Source organism: Triticum aestivum, chromosome 1A (genome assembly GCF_018294505.1).
Source record: "Triticum aestivum cultivar Chinese Spring chromosome 1A, IWGSC CS RefSeq v2.1, whole genome shotgun sequence".
In the NCBI taxonomy this organism is placed as follows: domain Eukaryota; kingdom Viridiplantae; phylum Streptophyta; class Magnoliopsida; order Poales; family Poaceae; genus Triticum; species Triticum aestivum.
The window spans coordinates 60,346,546-60,367,989 of NC_057794.1; positions in this window are offsets into that span (position 1 = coordinate 60,346,546).

A 21,444-nucleotide genomic window follows, 5' to 3' on the forward strand; every position below is an offset into this window, starting at 1 on the left:
TGGGCACGCACCTGCATGGCGGCATGCGGATCTTCGTGGAGACCCACCACTGCGCCACCTCAGCTGCCTGCCTGCCTACATGGCACCGCGGGCGCCGCTGGCCAGGGCGCGTGTCGACACGAGAGGGAGCGGCGACGGACGAGACAGGGCTCTCCCCCGTCCCCGATAAAGCAAGCACACCTGGGCAAGATGCATTAAATGCGCCTTGTCATGTAATGCGAGGGATAACCTCACATCACTGTTCCCTTTCCACCTCCTGGTGCCACTGTGGCGACCCCTTTCCTATAAAAGGAGGCCCGAGGCAACTAGGAGGAGGATTCGGCTTTTTGGAGCTCCTCACGCCCCATAGCTAGCTCAAGAACACAGATATACAATCCACCAAAGCAGGAGTAGGGTTTTACGCATCCCCGCGGCCCAAACCTGGATAAACGAACCATGTGCTATCTGTTTGATCCGCTCTTCTCACGACCCCACGCCCCGCAACCGTAGTAGGGATTCTTGTGATCCCATAGGTATCATTCCCACCGACATCTTTGGCGCGCCAGGTAGGGGGCGCAGTTGTGAGAATCGGCTTTAGCAGTTAGTTCGACGCTTCTTCATCGTCATGGTGCCCAAGAAGAAGACGACGGTGGCGGTTGGCCCGTCAGAAACCGGACATCCCGTCCCGACGCGGGCGAGCAGCGGACCGGTCGCAGAAAGGACCCGGGGCACCGTTCGCGAACACCAACACCGTCCTAGCAGCCGGAGTTTGGGAGGCGGCGATGTTCGTGCGCCTGGTAGCGGGCCGCACGCCACCAAATCCAAAGACGGAGCCAGGCCCTCCGCGGGTGGCGCGGGGCCTTCCAAGATCGCTACCGCCTCGCCCGAAGGCGATGCGAGGGCCTCCAAGACTCCCACGCCGGCGCCGACGGTGCGCTCCTCTCAAGCGGCGCGCAAAGAATAGCGCAACCACGCCGAAGACCCTGGGCGTCGCCGCGGGAAGAGCCCCAAGCGCCACTCCCGGGAGGTAGAAGACCTGCCCGCTCGCCGAGGCGCTGGTGAAGATGGCATGCGACCACGGGGTCGTGATAGTGCTCCTTCTGACATGGTCAGAAGTCGAAGCGCGTCGCAATCCGTGCAGGTTTCGCTGCCACCAACGCCAGCAGAAGCCTTGGCGCACGCGCAGTTGCTCCTCGATTTTCCTCCCACTACGGGGAAACTCGACAAATGGAGAGCCACTATCCGAAGCCTTGTTGCGGTGGCCAACAAAGCCGAACCGAGTCCGGTGGAGCCCCCGGGTCGATGCTCCGACGGAGTCCCACGCACCAGTGGCAGGAAAGCCGGCGGCGCCGTGACCACGGTGCACTCGCCTCCTCCTCGCCCGGTACCGCGGACGCCAGCCCGTCGCGACGTTGCGGGCGACGAAATCTCCATAGCATCGTCCGACCCGCGGACCCACTGTGACCAGCGCCAAGTCCTTCAGGAACGAGAACATGAAGACGCTCGAACCACTATCGAGCGCCGGCGCGGAGCGCGCCACCAGTCAGATAGGCAAGCAGGGCCTGCTGTGAACCACCCAACACCGGAGAGCCCTGGAAGCCTACCTTACGAGGTAGGCTGTCCGGCTTTTACCCATGAGCTGCGGCAGTTCCAGTGGCCCACTCACCGCACCTTCAAACCTGACGTGGGCGAAAAGTACAGCAGCAAGACCCACCCATCCGAGTTCCTCAGCATCTACACCATTGCGATGCAAGCTACCGGAGCCCGCGACGATAAGGTGCTTGCGAATTACTTTCCGTTGGCTCTTAAACCCAATGCCATGTCATGGTTGATGCACTTGCCGGTAGACTCTATTTCCTCCTGGTCGGATTTGTGCCATGAGTTTGTGGGCGCCTTTACTGAAGGCCACCAAGCCCATGGCCAAGCGAGTGACCTGCACGTCATTCCCCAGAAGGGAGGCGAGAGTCTCCGCAAGTATATACAGAGGTTCAGCCAGATACAGTACAATATCCCTGATGTTCACCCTGCCGCCATCATCAGCGCATTCCATCAGAACGTGCGTAACCGCAAGATGCGCGAAGAGCTGGCAATGAACTAGGTGAAAGATGTAGCAGAACTCTATGTTCTTGCTGACAGATGTGCCCGGGCTGAAGAGGGAAGGAAGTACCCCGGCGAAGACGCCGGCGTGGAAACCGACTCCTCAGATGAAGATACTGCCGCCCCGGCGAAGAAGGGCCAGCGCCGCAACAGGAAGCGCAAAGGTAAAGCCGTGCTTGCCGTCGAGGGATCTGGTGACACCGACTCCACCAAGAAAACCAAGGAAGATGACCCCGACAAGGAAATTGCCAGATGTGTCGCCTGCCGGGCCTTGGCGGTTGCCGAGAAGCCAGGGAACTCCAACAAGCGATACTGCAAGATCCATCGCACCAAAGGCCATGCTCTCCAAGACTGCCAACAGGTTGAGCTCCTCCTGAGAAGCAGAGGGCTGAATATGAGAGGCGGGACAAGGAGAAGGGCCAAGACGGTGCTGAGGGGTCCGGCAAGAAGCGTGACGGCAGGCGGGCCGTCGCGGCAAGGATAAACAATAGGAGAGGCCCGCCCGGAGCTATGACAAAAAGCCAGAAGACGACGATCACGAAGAGGACGACGAATCCGGCGACCAAGAGTTTCAGAAAGCCACAGAGGCCATGTGCATCGATGGTGGCACCTCGGTGCATACTTCTCACCACCAGCTTAAACAGTGGGCGCGAGAGATTACAGCGGCAGAGCCGTCGTTTGATGCCCAAAGGCCGCTAAAGTGGTCCAACACACCTATAATTTTTGACATTGAGGATCACCCTGATCGCACTACTGCGGTCGGGTGCTTGCCATTGTTGGTTTCACCAACAATACGCAACCTCAAGGTGACAAAGATGCTATTCGATGGCGGGGCCGGTCTAAACTTGATCTCGCCTGCCGTGATCGAGAAACTGCAGATTCCTGATGGAGACCTCGAGGAGACGGGCACGTTTCAGGGGGTCAACCCGGGAAGAAGCCAACCTAAGGGAAAGGTCACGCTGCCCGTGACTTTTGGAAGCGATCTGAACTACAGGACAGAGAGGATCGTGTTTGATGTTGCCAAGATCCCCTTGCCCTACAACGGGATCCTTGGCCGCCCAGCGCTGGACAAGTTCATGGCGGCGTCACACTACGCCTACAACACCCTGTAGATGCCAGGACCTGTGACGATCATCACCATCCCTTCCGATAAGAAAGATGCGCTGACCAACTATACCAGCAAGCAGTTGCAGCAGCTACCGCTACTAGGGCACTTGCTCCTACCGCTGGGACCCCGGGAGGGAAGAGGAAGAAGAAGACCGGTGAGACCTCGGACACCCACTCCGGCAAGCGCACCTCTTTGGAGTGTAGCGCTCCCGTCGAGGACGTGCCATAGAGCTCCACCGGCGGAAACAAGAAGCCCAGGGCCATACCGTCGGGAACCAAGAAGGTTTCTATCAATGAGGACGACACGGGAGAGGCTTTCACCATAAGCTCCACCCTTGATGACAAATAGGAAGACGCGCCCGTCACCTTCCTGCGGGCGAATGTCGATGTGTTTGCATGGCAAGCTTCCGATATCCCCGGCGTTCCCAGGGAGGTGATTGAGCACCACCTTGCTGTCTGTCCTCATGCGCGGCCCGTCAAGCAGAAGGTCAGAAAGCAAGCTTTGGAACGACAAGAGTTCATCAGAGAGGAGATCCGAAAACTGGAAGCAGCGGGTTTGGTAAGAGGAGTGCTCCATCCAACGTGGTTGGCCAATCCGGTCATAGTGCGCAAGGCTAATGGGAAGTGGAGGCTGTGTATTGATTACACAGATATCAATAAGGCTTGTCCTAAGGACCCCTTCCCATTGCCGCGCATCGACCAGATTGTTGACTCCACAGCTGGGTGTGATCTGTTGTCATTCCTCGATGCCTACTCCGGCTACCACCAGATCTTCATGACAAGAGAAGACGAAGAGAAAACAGCATTCATCACCCATGTGGTACGTATTGTTTCATGCGGATGCCTTTCGGGACTGAAGAGTGCTGGTTCGACGTTTGCAAGGGCGATCCAGATTGGTTTTGAACCCCAGCTCCATAGAAATATGGAAGCTTATATGGATGACATAGTGGTCAAAACCAAGGACAGGGCAACCCTCATACCGGATTTGCAAGAAACATTTGCAAACCTGCGCAAGATCAATCTCAAGCTGAACCCTAAGAAGTGCGTCTTTGGCGTCCCGTCCGGCAAGCTTCTCGGGTTCTTTGTGTCACAGCGTGGGATAGAGGCCAATCCGGACAAGATCAAAGCTATAGAGCAAATTGAAGCACCCAAGCGAATCAAGGATGTGCGTCGGCTTGCTGGTTGCGTCGCCGCCATGGGCAGATTCATTTCCAAGTCTGCCGAGCGCGCCCTTCCCTTTTTCAAGATCCTGAAAAAGGCGGGCCCGATGGAGTGGATGCCAGAAGCCGAAGCAGCATTGCAAGATTTGAAGAAGTACCTCTCCTCCGCGCCAATACTAGTTGCGCCTAGGCCACAGGAGCCGTTGCTGCTATACCTGGCGGCAACGAACCAGGTGGTCAGCGCCGCACTAGTGGCACAGAGAGAGGTTGAAGACGAGGTAATGGCAGCGACAGAGCCCGACACCACCAATGCAGAGACGACACAGCCAGTTGAAGTGACGCCGAAGAAGAAAATGATGCAGCACCTGGTCTACTTTGTTAGTTCCCTCCTGTAGGGAGCTAGATCAAGGTACTCCGGCGTGCAGAAACTGCTCTTCGGCCTTCTTATGGCCTCGAGGAAGCTGCGTAACTACTTCTAGGCACACGAGATCACTGTCGTCACTCGCCTCCCTCTGCAATGGATATTGCACAATCCAGATGCAACGGGAAGAATTGTGGAATGGGCACTGGAGCTGTCCAGCTTTGGCCTCAAGTTTGAAAGTACTTCAATGATTCAGAGCCGAGTCCTGGCGGAGTTCATTGTAGAATGGACCGCAACGCCTGACGAAGAAGCCCAAGAGACTGCTCTCCCCGGCAAGGAGGCAAGTTGCAGTTGGATCATGTACTTTGATGGAGCTTTCTCCTTACACGGCGCCGGGGCTGGCGTACTGCTTGCCGTGCCCACCAGAGAGCACCTCAAGTACGTGATCCAGATGCACTTCCCTAGGGAGGTGTCAACAAACAATACGGCAGAGTACAAAGGGCTGCTTGCCGGTCTTAGGATCGCAGCGGACCTCGGAATCAAGAAGCTCATCGTCAGGGGCGACTCGCAGCTCGTCATCAAGCAAGTCAACAAGGACTACCAGAGCCCGTTGATGAAGGCCTACGTCGATGAAGTGAGAAAGCTGGAAGAGCGTTTCGACGGTATACAGGCTGAATACATTCCCCGAGCGGAGAACGATATCACCGATTACCTGTCAAAACACGCTGCCCTCAAGCTACCTGTGGAACCAGGTACCTTTGTGCTCCAGCTAACTCAGCCATCCGTTGATCCATCAATAGAGCAGAACAAGAGGAGGAAATCAGGACCCGGCAAGTACTTTCCCGCCGAGCTCCCCGGAGCCACCGGCAAGGATGTTGCCGGGGACACTGAGCCCACCATGGGACGGCTAGCTCCGGCGGAGCGTTAAGCTCTTGTCGTCAAGACAGCCGCTCCTATAGCGGAGGAAATGCCTTTAGTCCTCGCCATCGAGCCTCAGGCTCCAGCATGGGCACAACATACCATCTGATTCCTCCAAACAGGGGAACTTCCTGAAGAGCGGGAAGAAGCGGAAAAAGTAGCCCATCGCTCTACCATGTACCAGTTCGTCGATGACGTCCTGTACAGAAAGAGGCCGAACAGTGTGAAATTGAAGTGTATCCCCCGGGAGGAAGGACTGGAGCTGTTGGCGTAGATACACGGAGGCATATGTGGATCCCACATCGGGTCAAGGGCCCTTGCCAGCAAGGCATTTCGGCAAGGCTTCTTCTAGCCCACCGCCCTCCAGGATGCGATGACACTAGTCACCAGGTGTGAGGCGTGTCAGTTCCATTCAAAGAAGCTTCATCAACCAGATCAAGCCCTTCAAACCATTCCTCTCTCCTGGCCCTTCTCGGTCTAGCGGCTCGACATATCGGGCCCTTTCCACCGCGCTGTCGGGGGCTTTGAGTACTTGTACGTTGCAATCGACAAGTTCACAAAGTGGCCGGAGGTGGAGGCAGTGAGGAAGGTCACAGCTCAGTCAGCCGTCAAGTTCTTCAAGGGACTAGTGTGCCATTTTGGTGTACCCAACAGGGTCATCACCGACAACGGCACACGGTTCACAAGCCCCACCTTCATGCAATATATCCAAGACCTCGGCAGCAAAGTCTGTTTTGCTTCCGTTGCTCACCCACGAAGCAATGGTCAAGCTGAGAGGGCAAATGCTGAAGTACTGCGAGGCTTAAGGACCAAGACCTTTGACAGGCTGCACAAGAGTGGAAGGCGCTGGATTAATGAGTTGTCGACGGTTCTTTGGTCGATCAGGACGACACCAAATCGAGCCACCGGCCAGACACCTTTTGCCCTGGTATACGGGGCAGAAGCAGTTCTCCCCACTGAACTCATATACGGGTCACCTCGAGTGCTCGCTTATGATGAGCTTGAGCAAGAGCAAGTGCGGCAAGATGACGCAATGCTCCTTGAGGAAGATCGTCTTTGGGCGGCTGTGAAAGCAGCATGCTACCAGCAAGCCTTGCGCCACTACCATAGCCACAAGGTTCATGCCCAAAGCCTTGAGGAAGGCGACCTTGTCCTTCGGCGCATTCAATCGGCCAAGAATTCAACAAGTTGACGCCAAAGTGGGAAGGCCCTTATCGGGTAATACAAGTCACCAGGCCCGACGTAGTCTGCCTGGAGACCGAAGATGCCATTCCGGTGAGTAACTCCTGGAACATTGAGCATCTTCGCAAGTTTTACCCGTGAGGTGCAGCTTGCCGGGCCCCCCGGCAAGCCACCTTTTGTACAAGCATTGCCGATGATGCATGTAACCCTTTGTACAAAGCCAGGCGCAGACCCTGAGCATAAATAAATGAAGCGCTGGTGCCCTAAGTTATAGCATGCATGCTAGGTCGAGTCTCATCCTTGGTTAGGGTTGATAGTGCTTAGCGGCGACTAACCCCTAGCTTAGAAGTCGAGTGTGCGTCTCTTTGCCGTTCTTTCGTCTTCTTTGGTTCGCAGGACTCACAGGTATCCTTGCCGGATCACTTGAGGACGAAAAAGAGAAGAGGGACAGACCAACATCTAGACCACGGCAAGCCAGTATTGCCGGGGGCTGCAAGAGCAAAGATTCACCCACGGCAAACCAGAGTTGCCGGGGGCTACAGCTTCAGATAAGTTCTTCATCCCTTATCATGCATTCCCTTATGGACTGAGGTATGTGAAACCTCGTTTTTTCCTAAAACTGCCGTGCTCCCCTAACTCTAGGCCCTAGGGCTTGTTCCTGGGGCTAGGTTTGGTAGTAGTCGCGGCAGCGAGAGGATGAAACAAGGAGCCTGAACCCACCTCAGCCCTGCCTCCGCCAAAGGTGTGAGAAAGGTCGAGCGAAGTAGGGAGACGGCAAAGCCTATTGCCGGGCAAAGAAATGTTTATCTTAAGGATATCAAGGATTTACTCCTTGTCGTGGGTTCTACCCACAAACAAATGACCCGGCAAGCATCTCTTTTTCATTAAAAACATTCCACTCAGGTACAGTCCATAGGGAATGAAAAACATGAATGATGGGATTATAAGTTTTAAATTCAGCTAAGGCCCGAAGGCTTACAAACTAAAAAGAGATAAGGTGCCCGTTATCCCTTTCTTGTCCCTCTCCTCAGGAGGCAGGTCAAGGAGGCGAAAATGGCAAAAGGAGCGCCTAGGCGAGCTACGGGTGGCAGAAGACACCAAGAGAACATCTCGGTGGCCGTCCGAAGGCTCGATGGTGATGGCAGCGCTGGAAGCAGAGCTCAAAGACGAGGCGGCAGGACGTCAGCACGCGTCGAAGGCGTCGGTGCCCGCGTACTCTGACTTGACGGCCTTGCCGCCCACCCTCTTCCTCTTCTGCAGCCTCCCAACGCCAGCCGCCCAAGGAGATGACCCCGAGAAGTTCAGGGAGCCGGCGACGCGGATGATGGGGTCGCCGATGCCGCACAGAGCGGCGCCCGACACCTAATCGGACCCATCATCCTGCCGCCTACTACCCTCGTCGTCACTGCCGCTATCCTCCTTGTCACTCCTGCCCGAGGAGGAGTCTTCACTATCAGAAGACCTCTCCACGCAGCACCTTGCACGGGTCCCAAAGCACCCGAAGACCTTGACAGTGAGAAGGCCACCCTCCATCAGCTTAAAATGGAGAGTGAGCCCCTCTGTCAAGCGGTGGATATGGGCAAACGTCTTCCATCCCCGACGGAGATACATCACGTGAGGGGCGGGGAAATCGACACGGGCCCGCGTGCCACTGATCGCGCAGCCCCTCATGTGCAGCCACAACGACTCCGGCGGATCCAGCTCCATCTCCCGCGCGAATGGAGTCGGGAGACGAAGGCGACAGCGAGGCGGCCGGCGTAGCCTGACGAAGAACTCGCAAGGGTCATCCCCAACGTGGCCCTCCACGGGGGGAAGTACTGCTGTCGGAGGCGAGGCCGGCGCGTCGCCCCATCCTCCTCTTCCCCGAGCGCCTCGGCCTCGCCCATGGCCTCGCCCCCTCCCCCTTCCCCTCGCGGCTGGCTCTGCCACCACGGGTGTAGGAGAAGGAGGGACGCGTTGTCGAGCAGCGACCCTCGCTGCCACCGTTGACGGACCAGGATTCCCTCTCTCCATGACGGATGGAAGGGGGGAGCAGAAGTTGAAGGAAGGAGGAGATGAAGGAATGTGGGACGCCATCCCCCTCCCGCTCTTTATAAAGGAACGGGGTGGGGGCTCGGCCGCCCCGCTCAGGCAATCAAGACATGGAAGGCGCAGGGAACTGGGACCGACCCGCCGCCCCAGCCCACGGCGGCCCGGTTTCCCGCCTCCACCGTTCACCACCCCAAGCGCATGAGGGCCACATGGCAGGCGTGCAGGACCAAGGCGACGGGTGAGGTGACCTCTCCCCACCCCATGATCGTGGGGAGTGGACGCCTTGAAGACCATGTCTCGGCCCTGTTCAGTAAATGGGCCGCGCCTCCACGCCTCCCTCTGTTTATGGGGAAGGCGCAAACCGCCCCCATTACTATGACGTGACGCATGCATGTAGAGCTCAGCCCCACGCATGCCACCCACGTCACACACGCCTCCCCATGCCGCGCCACACGCGGGAAGCATGGGAAGCGCAGCGCGCGAAGAGACTTACCGCGGTAAAAACCGCCCCGCTTGCCCGCGCACCGTTTTTTGGGCCTAGCCCAATGATGTGATTGCGCTTACGTGTGGCCTAGGCCCGGGGGCTCCTGTCTGTGTACAAAAAGAGGGGTACACTTTTTGTACCCCTATAACTGTGCACGGGCAGTCTGAGCCACGGGCACCACCACACTGAGTAAGGCAAGGGAGGTGAGCCAAGGTAAGGCCGAAGCTCAGGAGAAGCAGAACGACGCCAAGACCAAGACCACAAAGAGCAAAGGGGACGAAGCGGACTCCCCCCGGCAAGATCCTTGCCGGGAGGCGGTTTTAGCAAACCCGGCAAGACCCTTGCCATGGCGGCTCACCCCACACCTACGGAGTGAGTCACCCTTGAGTCCACTGCCCCCATGGGGCAAGGATTCGGGAGACATCCCCGTGGTGGCATGCAGATCTTTGTGAAGACATTTCAAGATCAGATACACCCTTTAGAAGATGATAATCCTTGGCGGGATCCCAGCCAAGGAGGACCACAAGGCCCCCGACAAGAGCCTTGCCGGGGATGACAGCAGGCACCACGGCAAGACCCTTGCCGGGGGCCCCGGCAAGGCCCTTGCCAAGAACACCCATAAGGCCACCATCAGGCCCACGCCAGTCAAACCTCCACTGCCATTCGCATGTAGCTGCCGACCCAACCAGCTAGGCAGGCACCTGCATGGCGGCATGCGGATCTTCGTGGAGACCCACCACTGCGCCACCTCAGCTGCCTGCCTGCCTACATGGCAGCGCGAGTGCCGCTGGCCAGGGCGCCTGTCGACACGAGAGGGAGCGGCGACGGACGAGACAGGGCTCTCCCCTGTCCCTGATAAAGCAAGGACACCTAGGCAAGACGCATTAAATGCGCCTTGTCATGTAATGCGAGGGATAACCTCACATCACTGTTCCCTTTCCACCTCCTGGTGCCACTGTGGCGACCCCTTTCCTATAAAAGGAGGCCCGAGGCGACCAGGAGGAGGATTCGGCTTTTTGGAGCTCCTCACGGCCCATAGCTAGCTCAAGAACACAGATATACAATCCACCAAAGCAGGAGTAGGGTTTTACGCATCCCCGCGGCCCGAACCTGGATAAACGAACTGTGTGCTATCTGTTTGATCCGCTCTTCTCACGACCCCGCGCCCCGCAACCGTAGTAGGGATTCTTGTGATCCCATAGGTGTCGTTCCCACCGACAAAGATTGTACCTAGAAGGTTCATTGCCACAATGGAGGTTTAGTCGACATTGCTGGACAAGATTCGGGAAGCTTAGAAAGATGATAAAGAGATTGCCGAGATAAAGGAGAAGATGGGCAGAGGAAAGGCCAAAGGTTTTCGTGAGGATGAGCATGATACCCTATGGTTTGATGACCGAGTTTATGTGCCCAACAACGAGGAGATCAGGAAGTTAATACTTCAAGAGGCCCATGACTCACCATACTCGATACACCCCAGAAACACCAAGATGTATTTGGATTTGAAGGAACGTTTCTGGTGGACTGGTATGAAGAAGGATATTGCCGAGTATGTAGCCATATGTGATGTATGTCAGAGAGTTAAGGCAGAACATCAGAAGCCAGCAGGACTGTTACAGCCTATGCCGATATCCGAATGGAAGTGGGATAAACTTGGCATGGACTTTATCACCGGATTACCCAGGACTAAAGCAGGATATGATTCCATATGGGTAGTAGTTGATCGTTTGACCAAAGTAACTCACTTCATCCCAGTGAAAACCACCTATACAAGTGCAAAGTTGGCCAAGATCTATATGTCTGCATGGAGTTCCGAGGACCATCGTATTGGATCGAGGAACACAGTTTACTTCAAAGTTTTGGCATCAGTTACACCAGACTTTGGGAACGAGATTGGAGTTCAGTACGGCGTTTCACCCGCAGACAGATGGACAGACTGAGAGAGTCAATCAAATTTTGGAGGACATGTTGAGAGCCTGTGCGAGAGATTATGGATCCAGTTGGGATGACAATTTGCCATATGCAGAGTTCTCATACAACAATAGCTACCAAGCCAGTTTGAACATGGCACCGTTTTAAGCCCTGTATGGAGCAGGTGCAGAACACCGTTGATGTGGGATGAGGTAGGAGACCGACAGTTGTTTGGACCAGACTTGATTAAAGAATCTGAGGAGAAGGTAAAACTGATCCGAGACCGACTGAAGATTGCTCAGTCCAGGCAGAAGAGTTACGCAGACTCAAAACGCAAGGAGGTAACCTACGAAATTAGAGATAGAGCATATCTGCGAGTATCGCCCTTGCGAGGAGTGAAACGTTTTAGAGTTAAAGGAAAGTTAGCCCCGAGATTTGTAGGACCGTATCGCATTTTGGAACAGATGGGAGAAGTCGCCTACAAGTTGGAGTTACCTGAGGGATTGTCAGGAGTCCACGATATGTTCCATGTTTCACAGCTAAAGAAGTGTCATGCTGAGATGGCGGAAATACCATTAAGAGATACAGTACCCTTGGAGGCGATTCAGTTGGACAGTAATTTGACTTACGAGGAAAAGCCAGTAAAGATTCTTGAGTTTTCCAGCAGAGTCACCCGCAGTAAGGTTATCAAGTTTTGTAAAGTTCAGTGGAGCCACCATACCGAGGATGAAGCTACCTGGGAACGAAAGGATGATCTCCGCAAGGACTACCCATACCTATTTTCTAGCCAACCCGAATCTCGAGGGCGAGATTCATCTTAAGGGGGTAGGTTTGTAACATCCCAATTTTTTCAATTTGGAATGTTATACATAGGTCATCCATGCATATCATGTTTTATTGCTTTTCCGTTCCGTAATCTTCGAAATCCTAAGCAGCTCAAGGACCCTCGGAGAGAGTTGGGGATTTCTCGGTCTTCATATTTGATTCTTTTATCAAATAATGAAAAGAGAATTTGATTTTAATTATTTCTCTCCGAAAAATATTTCACATTAAAAATTAAAGAGAGGAGATAATACGACTTCTCCAAAATAAATGAAATATTGGAGGAAAAATATTAAAATAATTAAATTGATTTTTTTATTTGATCTTATTCGGATTTTATTTGCATTAGAAAAATTGCATGTTTTTTCAAAATTGCATTTTAGGGCCAAGAAAATGTTCATCTTGTTCTAAATATTTTATCTAGACGGTGAAAAATTGTTTTGGCATTTTTAGGTTTTTATTTATTTATTTTCTAGGATTTTATTTCGGCCAGTGAAGTTTTTTTTAAAAGGTTCCGCGCCGACTGGGCCTAAGGCCCAGCCGCGCCAGGCCGCCGCCTCCTGCGCGCGCGCCGCCGCCGCCGCTGCCACTCGGACCGGAGTCCGAGTTGGATTCTGCCTTCGCCGCGCCTTGCTCCCTCCTCCAAGTCGCCACCCCCGCCCCTTTATATACGCCGCCACCCCTGCCCCAACACCACCACCGCTGCCGCCTAGCCCCGCCGCGCCGCACTAGCCGCCGCCGCAGCCCCGCGCCGCCGCCGCCGAGCGCCGCAGCCCTCGCGAGCCGCTGCCCCGCCTCGCCGGAGCCCTCTCGCCGGAGGTAGCCATCGCGCCCCGCCGCCAGTTTTTTAATATAAAAACCGTTCGGTTTTTAGAAACCCTAGATCCGTTTTTTTGGATTCGTCGTTTTTTTCCGGTTCTTCTAGTTAGCGGACGTTCGTCCGAACGTTCGTTTTAACGAACGGTTCCTCGCCCGTTAGAAACAACTAACGAACGCTCGTTCGTTAGTATGTTTGTGAGTTTTCTTTTATCGGATTTATTCCGCGATTTTTCTGATCGTGATTTCTGATCCGATCTTAGTTTCTGTTTATCTTTTCGCTCGTTTAACAGAATCAGGCGATTCAAGCGCCTGGAGTTCCGTCTCGAAACCCTCTTTCTGGTTAACCAACTCAAACAAGTTTTTGCTACTGTAAAATTTGACCTAGTTTCAGATTAGTAAATGAAGCTTCTTTCTTTCGCCGTTTGAGTTTCGTTGCTCCGTTTGTTTTGATTCTTTTTGCGAACCGGAGTTCTTAATTTGAACTTTCTGGTCAACCTATCTTATTTGAGTTTTGCTTGTGCATCGTTGCTTGTTACTTATGTATGTTATTGTTTGCTTGCGATAGAATTCTCGGAGTGCGAAGCGTGTTACTACGAGTCTCTAGGATTCACGGATCGTCAGCAAGGCAAGTAACACTTTGATCATATCCCATTATTACCCAGTTTTTATGCATTAGTTCCAATCCTCAAACATTGCATGATTAGGATGTCATTAACTTGTGGGTTGGGAAGTAGTTGCTGAGGTAGAACCTATTGCCCTGTTATATTCAAACCCTTGGGAGTTACTTCTACGTATTGCTTATTGCTATGCTATGCTCGTAGACGTGGTTTGGGATTGATTGAAATTCATGTCAGATGTGAGATTGTTAATTAATGGTTCAACTTAAGGTGGCAACTTAATCAAACAACTGGGTGGATTGAGGCACCTGGGGAACCCAGTGTTGTCTATTTTTTTGGAAACCCGGGGTACCCGTGTGATCTTCCTATGGACCGCCACCCAGGCTCAAAGGGAACTAAGATGATTCATGCTAGAAACTTCCATGTGCAGCCACAAGCTATTATGGGCTCTAGCATAGTTGAGTAAGTTACGTGAAGCTCTTGAAGAGGTAGATCAGCAGGTAGTGGGTTTTGTAGGTTTGGTATGGTCTACCCGGAGTAGAGAGTTAACGTTTCTGAAAGACTGTGTCTCGGTCATCCGTTTCTCAAACACCATGTAGTGCGAGAAATCCAACGAAGGCGATCGAGTCTTGTGGGGAAAAGTGCGCAAACCTCTGCAGAGTGTAAAATCTAATCATGGTTGGCCGTGTCCCCGGTTATGGACAATTCTTGAGTATCTAGTACTTGGGTTATCACATGTATCTCACCATGCTTAATTAATACTGTTGGGTTGTTAATCACTTTAATTGGGATTGAGTTGTGGATACCTTCTCAATGATGTTTCAACCACCATGATAGTAAATTAAAATCTATTCCGTTGTTGTAGGAAAAAATTGGCTTTTCGCAAAACTACAACCATACAGCTTTCCACCAGCCATATATGCATGTAGTGATAGCATTATTCTGTTTCTGCTCTACTGTGTTATATTGCCAGCATATTCCATGTGCTGACCCGTTTTCGGGCTGCAACGTATTATGTTGCAGACTTTTCAGACGAGGAGTAAGGTTCGTTAGGTCGTTGCCGTGCAGCTCAGCTATGCCGTTGGAGTTGATGGATTCACCTTATCTTCCAAGCCTTCCGTTGTTATCGCATTAGATGGCCTTAAGCCATATTCTTGTAATAAGTTCTCTTTGGAGACATTCGATGTAATAGTGTGTGATTGCTACTCTGTTATAAATCCTTCGAGTACTGTGTGTGTTAGCATTACCGATCCAGGGATGACACTGAAGCACAGAGACTTGACCATCTGAGGTCAGGTCGCTACAGATTAGTGTAAGATTGAATCGGGGGCGTCACGCACATGATTCGGAATTTGTTAGAATACTCTATGTGATTCACTTATATCTTTTAAGCTATATAGTTTTGCTCTAGCGCTTCACTTATATCTTTCTAGAGCACGACAGTGGTTTTATTTTATAGAAATTATTGATCTCTCATGCTTCACTTATATTATTTTGAGAGTCCTTTAGAACAACATGGTAATTTGCTTATGGGTATAATAAATAAAATCCTTTCATATAAAGTGTGTTGAATACTAAGAGAAGTTTGATACTTGATGATTGTTTTGAGATATGGAGATGGTGATATTAGAGTCATGCTAGTTGAGTAGTTGTGAATTTGAGAAATACTTGTGTTGAAGTTTGTGATTCCCGTAGCATGCACGTATGGTGAACCGTCATGTGATGAAGTCGGAGCATGATTTATTTATTGATTGTCTTCCTTATGAGTGGCGGTCGGGGACGAGCGATGGTCTTTTTCTACCAAGCTATCGCCTAGGAGCATGCATGTAGTACTTTGTTTCGATAACTAATAGATTTTTGCAATAAGTATGTGAGTTCTTTATGACTAATGTTGAGTACATGGATTATACACACACTCACTCTTCCATAATTGCTAGCCTCTCTATTACCGCACACTTTTCGCCGGTATCATACACCCACCATATACCTTCCTGAAAACAGCCACCATACCTACCTATCATGGCATTTCCATAGCCATTCCGAGATATATTACCATGCAACTTTCCACCGTTCCGTTATTATGACATGCTTCATCATTATCATATTGCCTTGCATGATCATGTAGTTGACATCATATTAGTGGCAAAGCCACCGTTCATAATTTTTGCATACATGTCACTCTTGATTCATTGCATATCGCGGTACACCGCCGGCGGCATTCACATAGGGTCATATTTTGTTCTGAGTGTTGAGTTGTAATTCTTGAGTTGTAAGTAAAAAGAAGTGTGATGATCATCATTATTAGAGCATTATCCTAGTGAGGAAAGGATGATGGAGACTATGATTCCCCCACAAGTCGGGATGAGACTCCAGACAAAAAATAAAAAATAAAGAAAGAAAAGAGGCCAAAAAAAGAAGGCCCCAAAAAATGATGAGAGAAAAAGAGAGAAGGGACAATGTTACTATCCTTTTTCCACACTTGTGATTCAAAGTAGCACCATGATCTTCATGATAGAGAGTCTCTTATGTTGTCACTTTCATAAACTAGTGGGAATTTTACATTATAGAACTTGGCTTGTATATTCCAATGATGGGCTTCCTCAAATTGCCCTTGGTCTTCGTGAGCAAGCAAGTTGGATGCACACCCACTTAGTTTCTTTTGTTGATCTTTCATACACTTATAGCTCTAGTGCATCCATTGCATGGCAATCCCTACTCACTCACATTGATATCTAATGATGGGCATCTCCATAGCCCGTTGATACACCTAGTTAATGTGAGACTATCTTCTCCTTTTTATCTTCTCCACAACCACCATTCTATTCCACCTTTAGTGCTATGTCCATGCCTCACGCTTATGTATTACGTGAAAGTTCAAAAAGTTTGAGAACATCAAAAGTACGAAACAATTGCTTGGCTTGTCATCGGGGTTGTGCATGATTTAATATTTTGTGTGATGAAGATAGAGCATAGCCAGACTATATGATTTTGTAGGGATAACTTTCTTTGGCCATGTTATTCTGAGAAGACATGATTGCTTAGTTAGTATGCTTGAAGTACTATTATTTTTATGTCAATATTAAACTTCTATCTAGAATCTTTCAGGTCTGAACATTCATGCCACAATAAAGAAAAATTCCATTGAGAAATATGTTAGGAAGCATTCCACATCAAAAATTCTGTTTTTATCATTTACCTACTCGAGGACGAGCATGAATTAAGCTTGGGGATGCTTGATACGTCTCCAACGTATCTATACTTTTTGATTGCTCCATGCTATATTATATTCTGTTTTGGATGATTAATGGGCTTTATTTTACAATTTTATATTATTTTTGGGACTAACCTATTAACTAGAGGCCCAGCCCAGATTGCTGTTTTCTTGCCTATTTCAGCGTTTTGCAGAAAAAGAATATCAAACGGAGTCCAAACGGAATGAAACCTTCGGGAGCGTGATTTTTGGAACAAACGTGATCCAGGGAACTTGGAGTGGACGTCAAGCAACCAACGAGGAGGCCACGAGGCAGGGGGCACGCCCTCCACCCTCGTGGGACCCTTGTTGCTCCACCGACCTACTTCTTCGTCCTATATATACGTACGTACCCCGAAAACATCCAGGAGCACCACGAAAACCTAATTCCACCGCCGCAACCTTCTGTACCCGAGAGATCCCATCTTGGGTCCTTTTCGGGCGCTCCGCCAGAGGGGGCATTGATCACGGAGGGCTTCTACATCAACACCATAGCCCCTCCGATGATGTGTGAGTAGTTTACCTCAGACCTTCGGGTCCATAGTTATTAGCTAGATGGCTTCTTCTCTATCTTTGGATCTCATTACAAAGTTCTCCTCGATTCTCTTGGAGATCTATTCGATGTAATCTTCTTTTGTGGTGTGTTTGTCTAGATCCGATGAATTGTGGGTTTATGATCCAGATTATCTATGAACAATGTTTGAATATTCTCTGAATTATTTTATGTATGATTGGTTATCTTTGCAAGTCTCTTCGAATTATCAGTTTGGTTTGGCCTACTAGATTGATCTTTCTTGCAATGGGAGAAGAGCTTAGCTTTGGGTTCAATCTTGAAGTGCTCGATCCCAGTGACAGTAGGGGGAACGACATGTATTGTATTGTTGCCATCGAGGATAACAAGATGGGGTTTATATCATATTGCATGAGTTTATCCCTCTACATCATGTCATCTTGCTTAAAGCATTACTCTGTTCTCTTGAACTTAATACTCTAGATGCATGCTGGATAGCGGTCGATGTGTGGAGTAATAGTAGTAGATCCAGATTCGTTTTGGTCTACTTGTTACAGACGTGATGCCTATATACATGACCGTACCTACATATTATCATAACTATGCTCAATTCTATCAATTGCTCGACAGTAATTCATTCACCCATCGTAATACTTATGCTATCTTAAGAGAAGCCACTAGTGAAACATATGGCCCCCGTGTCTATCTCCATCATATAAGTTTCCAATCTATTTTATTTTGCATTCTTTACTTTCAATCTATATCATAAAAATACCAAAAATATTTATCTTATCATAATTGTCTCTATCAGATCTCACTCTTGCAAGTGGCCGAGAAGGGATTGAAAACCCCTTTATCGTGTTGGTTGCGAGGTTCTTATTTGTTTGTGTAGGTACGAGGTGACTCGCTTGTGGTCTCCTACTGGATTGATACCTTGGTTCTCAAAAACTGAGGGAAATACTTACACTGCTTTGCTGCATCACCCTTTCCTCTTCAAGGGAAAACCAACGCATGCTCAAGAGGTAGAAGCGACTCACCTTCAACCAGGATAGCCACCAATCGTGATGCCGCAGCAATCATGTTATCCAAAGGGTTAGAGTAATGACCCGTTGGCGTCGGCACGTGCTGTGGCGGGTTATTGTTCTCACGAGGTGGATCCATTACGCGTGGCTGAACTGGCATACCCGTCCCAGGTGCTTCGGCCCGGTTTACCACTGCCGGTTACTGGTCCCTGCCCCTGGCGTGTTGAAGAGGTTTCTTGCTTCGTAAACCAAGGGTAGGCGAGTCTGATGCCTCCTCCTCGTGATGTCGTTTGAAGCGTTTTGATCTAGCATGAGCCGGTAAGATTTTGACTGAACTCATTGTGCCTAGGCATCCAAAGCAGCCCGCTCCTCAGCCATCCTGGTATTTTCTGCATTTAGCCCCTCTTTAGCGTGTGCTATCTCATCACGCACCTTTGCGATCGCTGCATTATGCTGATCTTGATCCATGGGGTTAACTGCTGCTATTATCAGTGCGGTCAGCTTGTCCAATAAGTCGGTTAAAACCTGACCCGGCGGGCGCTCAGGGCCTCCTGCCCTGGCAGCCGCTGCCGCTGCTGACCCGGAGATTAGCTCTGCCGCCATTGATGAGTGTTGCACGGGCTGTGTACCAGTCATGAAGATCGCAACCCGATTCAGCGGCTCACATGGGTCTTGAATACTGTGGCCATCGTTACAGCCCCAAGCCAGCCGTCTTGCAGTTGATACGATGACTCTATCTCGTCGATGGATGACTCGCCATCAGAATAAACGACGGTCTCACCACCAGATGCCGATCTATCTTCAGATTCTCCTCCATGGATAAATACCACAAAGGCATGTCTCATGGCAGGCCGAACCCGAGCGAGTCTCGCACGCTGAGCCGTCTCGACGATGTCGATGCAGATATCCGGCTCAGGGACCGGTTCACCGATCTTGCCGATGAAGACGTGAATTCCGCTGAAGGGGACTCGGTACCCTTACTCAATTGAGCCGGCCTCGGGGCCCCAGCCTCTGTCGTCGATGTAGAGCTTGCCGCGACGACTCTTGGTCATCCGGCCCATGGTGTATCCCTTGATCCCTTTGAAGTTGCCTTTGAAGAACTCGAAACCATCGTGCGATAGCCCCATGGTGGGCGCCAACTATCATGGAATTGTCATGGCAGATGTCCTAGGGTGAGGACTTAGTCATGGAGCCATCGCGATGAGGTTAGCTTAAAGGGGTTAATCAGGAGAAAGGACACAAGGAGTTTATACTGGTTCGGCCCCTTACGGTGAAGGTAAAAGCCTAATCCAGTTGTAGGTGGTATTGCTAGGGTTTCGATGAGCAGGGAGAGAATACGCTTGACCGGCTCTCGAATCTGTTATTTCTTGTCCTAAGCCGCCGCTAGGTCGTCCCCTTATATACACGGGTTGACGCCCTGCGGCCCTTAGAGTCCCGACCGGCTTATACAACATATCCGGCTCGGTGACCTTTCTCATATGCCTTACAATATAAGTTTACATACATGGCGGTTTATACTTATGGGCCTTAAGACGCCTTCGGGTCTGGGCCCTCTACTAAGCCTATCTATGAACCGCCGTACGATCTTGGGCTTCATTGTGATGAATCTTCATAGGGATGACCCGGCCCCTCTTGGGCGGGTCATACCTAATAGTTATATCCCCAACACTACCTCGACATCTACCTTCGGGATTAGTTTTAGACCTGAATAATTGTTATTTGGTGCCAGCGTTGAGCATGAACATTGTATCTGGATCTTGTTTGATGCGAGACGGTTATTCATTTAAATCAGAGAATAATGGTTGTTCTATTTATATGAGTAATATCTTTTATGGTCATCCACCCTTGATGAGTGGTCTATTTTTGTTGAATCTCGATAGTACTAATACACATATTCATAGTATTGAAGCCAAAAGATACAAGTTTAATAATGATAGTGCAACTTATTTGTGGCACTGCGATTTAGGTCATATTGGTGTAAAGCGCATGAAGAAACTCCATGCCGATGGACTTTTGGAATCACTTGATTGTGAATCACTTGATGCTTGCGAACCATGGCTCATGGGCAAGATAACTAAGCCTCCGTTTTCCGGAACAATGGAGCAAGCAACAAACTTTTCGGAAATAATACATACTAATGTATGCGCTCCGATGAGTGCTGAGGCTTGCGGCGGATATCGTTATTTTCCGACCTTCATAGATGATTTGAGCAGATATGGGTATATCCACTTGATGAAACATAAGTCTGAAACATTTGAAAAGTTCAAAGAATTTCAGAGTGATGTGGAAAATCATCATAACAAGAAAATAAAGTTTCTACGATCTGATCATGGAGGTGAATATTTGAGTTACGAGTTTGGTCTTCATTTCAAACAATGTGGAATAGTTTCGCAACTCACGCCACCTGGAACACCACAACGTAATGGTGTGTCCGAACGTCATAATCGTACTGGCGCGATCTATGATGTCTCTTACTGATTTACTGCTATCATTTTGGGGTTATGCTTTAGAGACGGCTCCATTCTCGTTAAATAGGGCACCATCTAAATCCGTTGAGACGACATCATATGAGTTGTGGTGTGGCAAGAAACCCAAGTTGTCGTTTCTTAAACTTTGGGGCTGCGATGCTTATGTGAAAAAGCTTCAACCTGATAAGCTCGAACCCAAATCGATCAAATGTGTCTTCATAGGATACCCAAAGGAGACTTTTGGGTACACCTTCTATCAGAAATCCGAAGGCAAGATTTTCGTTTCTAAGAATGGATCCTTTCTAGAGAAGGGTTTTCTCTCGAAAGAAGTGAGTGGGAGGAAAGTAGAACTTGATGAGTTAGTTGTACCTTCTCTCGAATTGGAAAATGGTTTAGCACAAAAATCAGTTCTAGTGATGCCTACACCAAATAGTGAGGAAGCTAATGATGATGATCATGAAACTTCAGATCAAGTTGCTATCGAACCTCATAGGTCAACCAGAGTATAGTCCGCACCAGAATGGTGCGGTAATCATTTCTAGAAGTCATGTTACTAGACCATGATGAACCTACGAACAATGAGGAAGCGATGATGAGCCCAGGTTCGACAAAATGTCTTGAGGCCATGAAATCTGAGATGGGATCCATGTATAAGAACAAAGTATGGACTTTGATTGACTTGCCCGATGATCGGCGAGCCATTGAGAT